This window comes from Mustela erminea, chromosome 3 (genome assembly GCF_009829155.1).
Source record: "Mustela erminea isolate mMusErm1 chromosome 3, mMusErm1.Pri, whole genome shotgun sequence".
Classification (NCBI taxonomy): Eukaryota; Metazoa; Chordata; class Mammalia; order Carnivora; family Mustelidae; genus Mustela; species Mustela erminea.
Window position 1 is genome coordinate 156,439,099 of NC_045616.1, and position 8,510 is coordinate 156,447,608.

An 8,510-nucleotide genomic window follows, 5' to 3' on the forward strand; every position below is an offset into this window, starting at 1 on the left:
CGTAATAGTTTAATAACTCATGGGCACAAAAACCATCTCATGTATTCAGTGCCATGTGTTATCCTAACAATGAGGTGTTGATTTTAAAATCACAGTCGACTGACGTACACTTAGAAGGAAGCAGGTAAAATCAGAATGTGGGAACTTTTGCAGGGTAACAACCTAATGGGAAGACTAGTCTAGATTAAAAGAGCATTAAGAAAAAGGAAAACCTCAGGGCGCCTGGTGGCTCAGTCAGTCATCTGGCTCTTGATCTCAGCTCAGGTCTTGATCTCAAGGTTGTGAGTTCAAGTCCTGGACTAGCGTCTATGCTGGACCCGGAGCCTACTTAAGGAAAAAAAATCAAAAAAAAGAAAGAAAGAAAGAAAGAAAGAAAGGAAAGAAAGAAAGAAAGAAAGACAAATCTCAAAACTTGGAAATAGGAAATGCATGATTTGCTCTCCTTGCCTTTCAACAACATACTGGACACTAACGCTCTGGGTGGGGGGTGGGGGCGGGTACACCTTCATTTCAGACTGTTTAAGATTCATTAAGATAGTTGACAATTCTGTAAGGGGAGGATAACATGTACAAAACTGAAAGAGGCAAATGATTCTTATCTGACAGAAGTTGAGTTTAATTTTGTCTTGTAGGGATGCAAATCGTTCCTTGTCTGGTTGCAAAGATAATAAAAAATGTTTTCATGATCGGTTTTATCGCCTGGGAGGTTGTTAACCAGAATTTTAAACACCTATAAGCCATTCTCCAATGCTTTCATCTCTGAAAGTTTCTTTTAACCAGTTTAACCATCCTGCTGCTTCTCTCACTAATGAGTTAATTAAATATTTGGTACTAGTTAGTTTATGTTAATAAGAGACTTGTGGTTTTGCGTTTTTGAAAATTCTACTTTGAAAAGAGACTTGAAAGACTCAACATGGAATAGAATATGTAGACCTTATTTGGATCCTGTCTCCAATAAACCAGTTGTAAAGGCATTTCTAGGGAGATGGAGGACCTTTACAAGTAGATCTAGGCATTAGCTGATATATTATATATATATATATATAATATATCAGCTAATGATATATTATATATATATATATTAGATATATAAATTTTTTTTAAGATTTTATTTATTTGTCAGAAAGAAAGGCACAGCAAGAGAGGGAACACAAGCAGGGGGAGTGAGAGAGGGAGAAGCAGGCTTCCCACTGAGCAGGGAGCCCAATATGGGGCTTGATCCCAGGACACTGGGATCATGACCTGAGCTGAAGGCAGACGTGTAACAACTGAGCCACCTAGGCGCTCCTATATATATTTTTGAGTATTTATTTATTTGAGAGAGAGAGAGAGAGAGAGAGCACAAGCAGGCAGAGGGAGAAGCAGATTCTCCGCTGAGCAAGGAGCCCAATATGGGGCTCAGTCCCAGGACCGTGGGATCATGACCTGAGCTGAAGGCAGATGCTTAGGCACCCCTAGGTGATATTAAGGTGATATTAAGGAATCATTTTCATTTTCCTAGTTGTAAAGATGGCATTGTGGTATGAAGGAAAATGACAGGTGTGTTTAAGTGTATTACTTATCTAGCGTGTGTAACAAATTCCCTAAAACACAGTATTTTAAATGTGAGTCAACAGATCAGGGGGTGACTCCCATTGGTTTGTCACACATCCCCAAGGAGAGGTACACTGCCTGGGGTGGGGCACACCGGGAAGCACCAGGGTCATCCAGGAGGCAGAGGGAAATGTGAGCAGGAGCCTTTACTTGTGCTTTTCAAGGAAGAATTGGCAAAGCAGGGAAAGCAAGGTTAAGATTGACTAGTACGAACTGTTCCGGGGGGCCCTAGGGCGTTGGGGCTTTCTCCCGTTGCCTGGGACCTGGGTGATTGGTGCAGGTAGATGGCGTCCCAGAGTGGGAGAGCCCTAGGAGAGTCCCATAAGGAAGTGACTGGAGCATAGGCCGTGGATTGCTTGGTTTGCCTATGAAAGGTCTGCACTGTCTTGGCTTAGCCCTGCCAAGGACAATCTCTCAAGGTCAGCAAGCCTTCAGATGTCAAAGTATCAGGAACAGATGACTAATTCACACAGTGATTTCAAATTATTTTTAGTATTTCATATAGTTTCTGGGGGTCAGGATCCAGGAGGGGCTTAGCCAGGTGGTTCGGGCTCCAGCCCTCTTAGGAGGGTTACTGCCAGGATGCTGGTCAGAACCGTGGTCCCCAAAACTTGCCTGGGGCTGAGGGTCTGTGCCCATGGTAGCCCAGGCCTATGGCGCTGGAAAGAAGCCTTGGCCCCTTGCTGCTTTGGGCCCCAGTCCCAGTTAGTTACCCTGTAGGCCTCCTGACGGGGCTGCTGGCTTCTCAGAGACAGAGAGAAACAGAGAAAGACAGGACGAGGGAAAAGTTAGCCGCACTTATAAAAATAAGTTAACATCGGCAGTGTCATCATTTCTGCCGTATGCTGTGGGTCACACAGACTAACTGTGGGGCGACTGTGGGGGCACATGAATCCTGGAGGCGGGGGACAGTGCCAGCCAGCTTGTAGACTGTCACGGTCCACCAAAGACTCATATCCTTCCCGCGTGCAAATTAAGCCAACCCGTTCCGGAGTGCCCGGAAGTTTCGTGCTACTATAGTGGCTGCTCTACGTCCAGAATCTCACAACGTATATCCCTTCTGGGTGTGATTATATTTCCCTAAATACAGTTCCCCCAGCATGGTTCTTCTTGACAAGTTGTCGGCCCTCCGCTCCCTCTGTATTAGTCAGCTCCAGCTGCTGTAACAAGATACCATAGACCGGGGGTGAGGTTTCTGAACAACAGTTCTGGGGCCTGCGGTGTCCCAGATGAGGATACCGTGATGGTCAAGTGTTGGGGAGGACTCTCTTCCTGGCTTGGAGCTGGCTGCCTTCTTGGTGTATCTTCACGTGGCAGAGAGAGAGAAAGGGCTAGCTCTCGGTGTCTTTCCAATAAGGATACCAGTGCTATCATGAAGACCCCATTTTCATGGCCTCATCTAAACCTAATTCCCCCTCAAGGTTCCATCTCCACATACTATCCCGTGGAAGTGTTAGGGTTTCGGTGTTTGAATGTCGAGGAGACACTTTTGGTCCCTAACACCCTTCCCCACTGAATGTATCTTGGGACTGACATAGGAAAACCACCCCAGACGCTCTTGCTCCAAAAGGGAGAAAAATGAGAGCAAGGGAGAAGTTGCTGCTCCGTGTAGATTCTAGAGTCTAGTCAGGGGATACTGTCCATTCTTCAACTATGTCTCGGGGCTTAGGAGCTAGACTCCCAAGGCTTTGGACTCGGGCCTCTGGGTGTTTGGTTCCTCCCTGTGAGTCATCCTTCCTTTTTGGTGAAAGGCATCTGGTGTTGGCCCCTGAGCGACATTCTCAGCCAGCCGCCTGCCAGGAGAAGTTGGAGGGTCCGCAGGCCCCGGTGAATTTTGTACTGTCTCTGCCCCTTCGGTCTGAGCTGGCAATATTCCTGTGCGCGTCTTTCTCTTAAAAGCTATGAATTTTCTGTGACTTTCCTGAGCATGCGCTCCATTAGACAAAGACGACACCCTCAAGTCTCTTGGAGACAGGTCCCCTCTCCATCTTGGGCTCCTGCCCACAGCTGAGGGTCCGTATGGGCACATGTTCTAGAAGCTCTGCCCTTTGCCAGGGCCTGTGCGCATCCTGGCGCATTTGGACTGCTCTAACAAGACACCGCACACTGTGCAGTTTATCTTGAGGTTCTGGAAGTCTGAGATCAGGGCGTCAGTGTGGCCGTGAGAGGCCTCGTCCAGGGTGCGGATTTACTTCACCGGGTGGCCAAGGCCGGGCAGCTCTGTGGGTCTGTCAGTCTCTTTCGTAAGGACTCTAACCCAATTCTGAGGGCTCTACCCTCATGACCTCATCACCCCAGCGGCCTCCCCTCCCAACATCCCTGCCCTAGGGATGTGGATTTCCAAACATGGAGTTGGAGGGGACACAGCATTCTGACGTAGCAGGAGGTACACCTTTAATCTCTTTAAAGGGCCTGTTGTCTGAGAAGGGTACTCTGGGGTCCCTCCGACCTTCTATCTTCCTGAAATCTCTTCAGAGTGGTTCGACAGGTTTGCTCTGGGGTTTCTCTCTGGACCACAGTGTTCCCGGCCGGGCCCCGCCTTGGAAGCCATTCTTTTCTTCTAGCGTAAATCACCATCTGGGAAGGTTGAGAATTTTCAGAACCATCCAGTCGTAGCTCCTTTTGATTTTTATTCATCCCTCTTCTCTTGCGTCTTACTGGAAGCCACGAGAAGAGACCAGGAAGCACTTCAGTACTCGGGTGCGAAATCTCCTGAACTAGACTGTGAGTCCGCCCGTGCGTTTCCTTCTGTCCACGTGTCTACAGGCAGCAGCAAAGCCAGGCCCTCTCTCTCCAGGTTCTAGAAACAGTTACCTCTCTCTCCTGCAAGCTCTTCCCTGAACCTTTAGGCACCATGGCTTTCCTAGGAACAGCCTCTTCAAGGCCCCTCAGGCTCCCTCTAGCACTCTCAGCAAAGCCCTCTGCCCCAGGTGGCTCCCATGCTGGAGGGTTTGGGAACAGCAGCTTCCTCCTTGCAGGTGTACCACAATGCAGGGAGTGTGCGGGCAAGGTGGCGGCCGAGCAGGAGGCCCCCCAACTACAACTAGATCACTCTGAAATCATCCCAAATACCCCAGAAATCAACCTGAAAACGGGCAGAACAAACCCCACAACTAAAGGTTGAGAAGAGGCCATTTCAAAGAAAGGGTTTTAAGAATTGCGAAGGGCCTGGGTGGCTCAGTGGGTTAAAGCCTCTGCCTTCAGCTCAGGTCATGATCCCAGGGTCCTGGGATTGAGCCCCACATTGGGCTCTCTGCTCAGCAGGGAGCCTGCTTCCCCCTCTCTCGGCCTGCCTCTCTGCCTACTTGTGATCTCTCTCTGTCAAATAAATAAATAAAATCTTAAAAAAAAAAAATTGCAACTAACTCATTAGACGGGGAAAGAAAAATTGGCCTGATTTCATCTCTGGTCCTGTCCAGCGGGGTTTCTCTTCTCTGGGGAACCTACCCCCTCAAACGGCCCTTTCACTGAGGCTCAACCGAGGCTCTGGACCCAGGACAAGCGTCTGTTCTGTACATGGGAAAACACTCAGGAATCATGCAACTCGCTTATTAACATATCAGTGCCATTTTAACGAAAAGGTTAATTAAAATCCTGTTAGGTATTTTTCACGGAAGCTAACACTAAGATCCCAGAATTAATACAGCAAAGTAAAGGGTCAGAAAGAGCCAAGATGATGTTGAAGATGGAGCGAGGAACTTGAGTATCCACCAAAAAACCACGATAACTAAAGAATGTGACATGGGTACAGAGAACAAAAAACGATGGAAGCCCCCAAAACAAATGTGGGACAATAGTTTAAAAAAGTATGTATCAACTATTTACCACTATGTAACAATTTAGCCTCAAGCTTATCAACTTGAAACACTAGAAATTATTATTCTGCTGTGTGTGAGGGTCAGGAGCCCGGGAGTGGCTCAGCCAGCTGACTCTGGTACATGGTCTCTCGGGAGGTCACCATCAAGATGCCGGCTGGGGTTGTGGTCACCTGAAACTGGACAGGAGCTGGGGGACCCATGTTCGCAATGGTCCAGGCAGGTGGCTATCGATCAGGGACCCTCTTTGCTCTGTGGGCCTCTCCACAGCGCTACTCATGACGTGGCTGCTGACTTCCCCCAGAGAAAGGATCTGAAAGTGCACGAGAGAGAATGCAAGATGGAAGCCACACATTTTTGTGAGGGGCAAAATGTTATGTTGCCCGTAACTTACATACTTGGGTAAAAAAAAAAAAAAAGAGATTGATGAAACAAATTTAGCGAAATTTAGGCATTCTCTCTGGGAGGTGACAAGATGGCCGACTGGCTGAAGAATCCTCCAGCAGCCAGTTGCTTTCTTTTCCACAGCTTTCTGACCTGTCTTCACTGGCAGTGCCTGCGTTGCACACAAGACACGACGCTCTCCCAGCTGGCTACCTCCAGCTGCATCGGAGGCTGCGGGGTCGGGGGTGGGAACTGAGTCAGCAGCTCGGGCCCCATAAGGGGTAACAGATGAGCTGGAATATGTTCTCCCTCAGGTATTATTTTGAGATGTTCTGAAACACACCAGCACTTTTTCTGATGGTGTTCCAAGATTTCTTGGGAGGAACAGTTCCACGGAATACTTTTCGTGACCTTGCCTTCAAGGTCAGTGTTAATCATGGGGTTTTAGCAGAGTCAGCAGTCTTGCTGAGCTTTGCCTTTGCCCTGTTTGTTAATTCAGCTTGGGTTCATTCAGTCCCTGGACTTTAGTTCCTCATTTCATAAGGAAAACTAAAACAGCTTTGGAAAGATAACCTGCTGTGTCTGCTGAGTCATAGTTCTCCCGCCTATTAAGGCACTCCGTGAAATCCTAGTGTCCGCCGACACCAAGTATTTCTGTAAGGATGTAACTTTAAACAATTTTTTAAGAGCCTGGGTTAAATGTTAACTTGTGTGATGAATTTTCCAGAGGAATTTGGAACGAAAATTGGGGAATCTGAAAAACTGTCATTTTGGGTGTTGTGAGAAATTTGCGCATTTCAGGATAGAAACAAGAATTTATGGGTAAGGCTGCCCCTCAGTGTGTTCTTGGTGATAACACTTTGGTAGCTTCTTGGTGATAATTGAATAATTATTCAGATGTGGAAAAAAAAAAAACCCATAAACACCTACCCATTATTTTGGAGAAATTCCAAGGCAGTAAAATAATTTGATTACAGACATTTCAGACTGGGATATAAAGGGATCTGTTTGACGATAAATAAGTGTCGATGACGATAAATAAATATCCAGCGGATAACAATAGGGAGGACAGGAAGAGTACCCACCGTGGTGAGATGGGTTGTCAGTGAGTCCTCTTGGCTAGACCCAGCCATTTTCCCCAGAACTCCCTTTTCTTGTATGTTTCCAGTTGGACTGAGCTACAGGGGATATCCTAGCCTGGGAGTTACCCCTGTCGTCCTTCAGCTGAGCTTTTCTTGCTGAACTCAGAATATAAAACCATGGAAGGTCGACAGTGACATGACTTGTACAGATTATCTAGTTCAATCAGGTCCTAAATTCTGTCCATTATAAGAGTCATCAGGGAAGCTTTTTTGAAATACGAATTCTCCCTGTGTCACTTATGAAGATTCTGGTTCAGGAGGTCTGAGCCTAGGACATCCGAATTTCCTTCGCAAGTTTCCTAAGTGGTTTTGATGATGGGTTAAGTGGGTTCGCTAGTCTCTAACTCTGGTCTTGGTTCTCAAAATGTGGTCTTTGGACCAGAAATGTCAGCGTCATCACCCAAAATCTTGTTGGACAGGCAAATTCCCAAGGTCCATCCTGGACCCCTCTGGATCAGAGGCTCTGGTTGGGGCCCTGCCCTTTCCCAAGCCCTCCAGGGGATTTGGAGGCTAAAATTTGAGAACCGTATCTGGTGTCATCCCTCATTTTATAGTTAAGGAAACCAAATCCAAAGAGAAGGAACACGTCTTTGGGTTAAGGAAAATTGACAGGAATGGGAAGCATTCTTCACTGAGCTCTGATGCTTTAAGAGTAGAATACTCATAGCGTTCTGCTCTGAGAAACCTCAGGTCACTACATTTGTGTAAACAAGGCTTCCTTCCATGAGAACATGATACTTACCAGGTGACCGTGTTTATAGTACAAAATGCCAAAGGAATAGTTCTTTAGGAATGTAGATGAGGGAATTGCAAAAGAATTGTAGCCGGGGTGGTTCAGTGGGTTAAGCTCTGCTTTTGGCTCAGATCATGATCTCATGGTCCTGGGACGGAGCTCACGTCAAGCTCCCCGCTCAGCAGGCAGTCTGCTTCTCCCTCTCCCTCTGCTGCTCCTCCCTGGTCGTGTTCTCTCTTGCTCACTCTCACCTTCAAATAAATAAATAAAATCTTCAAAAAAAAAAGAGGAAGAAGAAGAGTTGTAGCACTCAAGCAAGCTTCATGGAGAAGAATTCTAAAAGCTGAAGATGATTTGTATAAATGGTAAGAGAGAGGGCCGCCTTCTCCCCAAGGTGGGAACGACGCAGGAAGGAAAGGACAGGGCAGGAAGAAGTCCAGCGGGGCTCTCGTGAAAGGTACAAGTTAAATGATGGGTAAAACCGTACGAAGGATCTGCTAGATCCTTTTGGGAAACAAGGTGGGAAAGTGGTAGGAATTAACTGCTTTTGAATACTGTGGCAGAAGCGTATTTTGTAATAAAGGGCTGCCTCATAACATTTGAATCTACAGCACATTTTGTTAATTGAGACTGATGGGGAGACAACTTTTTTTTTTTTTTAAGTAACTTTAACACCGAGCCAGCAAACTGCAGCAAGGCATAGAGTCTCGAGATTATGAACTATCGCGTGTTAACCACTGTGTTATTAAATCAGAAGTTAGTAATGATGCTTAGGGAGCCAAATTATTAGCAAATAGAGAAAAATGACATGTCATTAGTCATATCTGGTCTTTCTATGTCAAT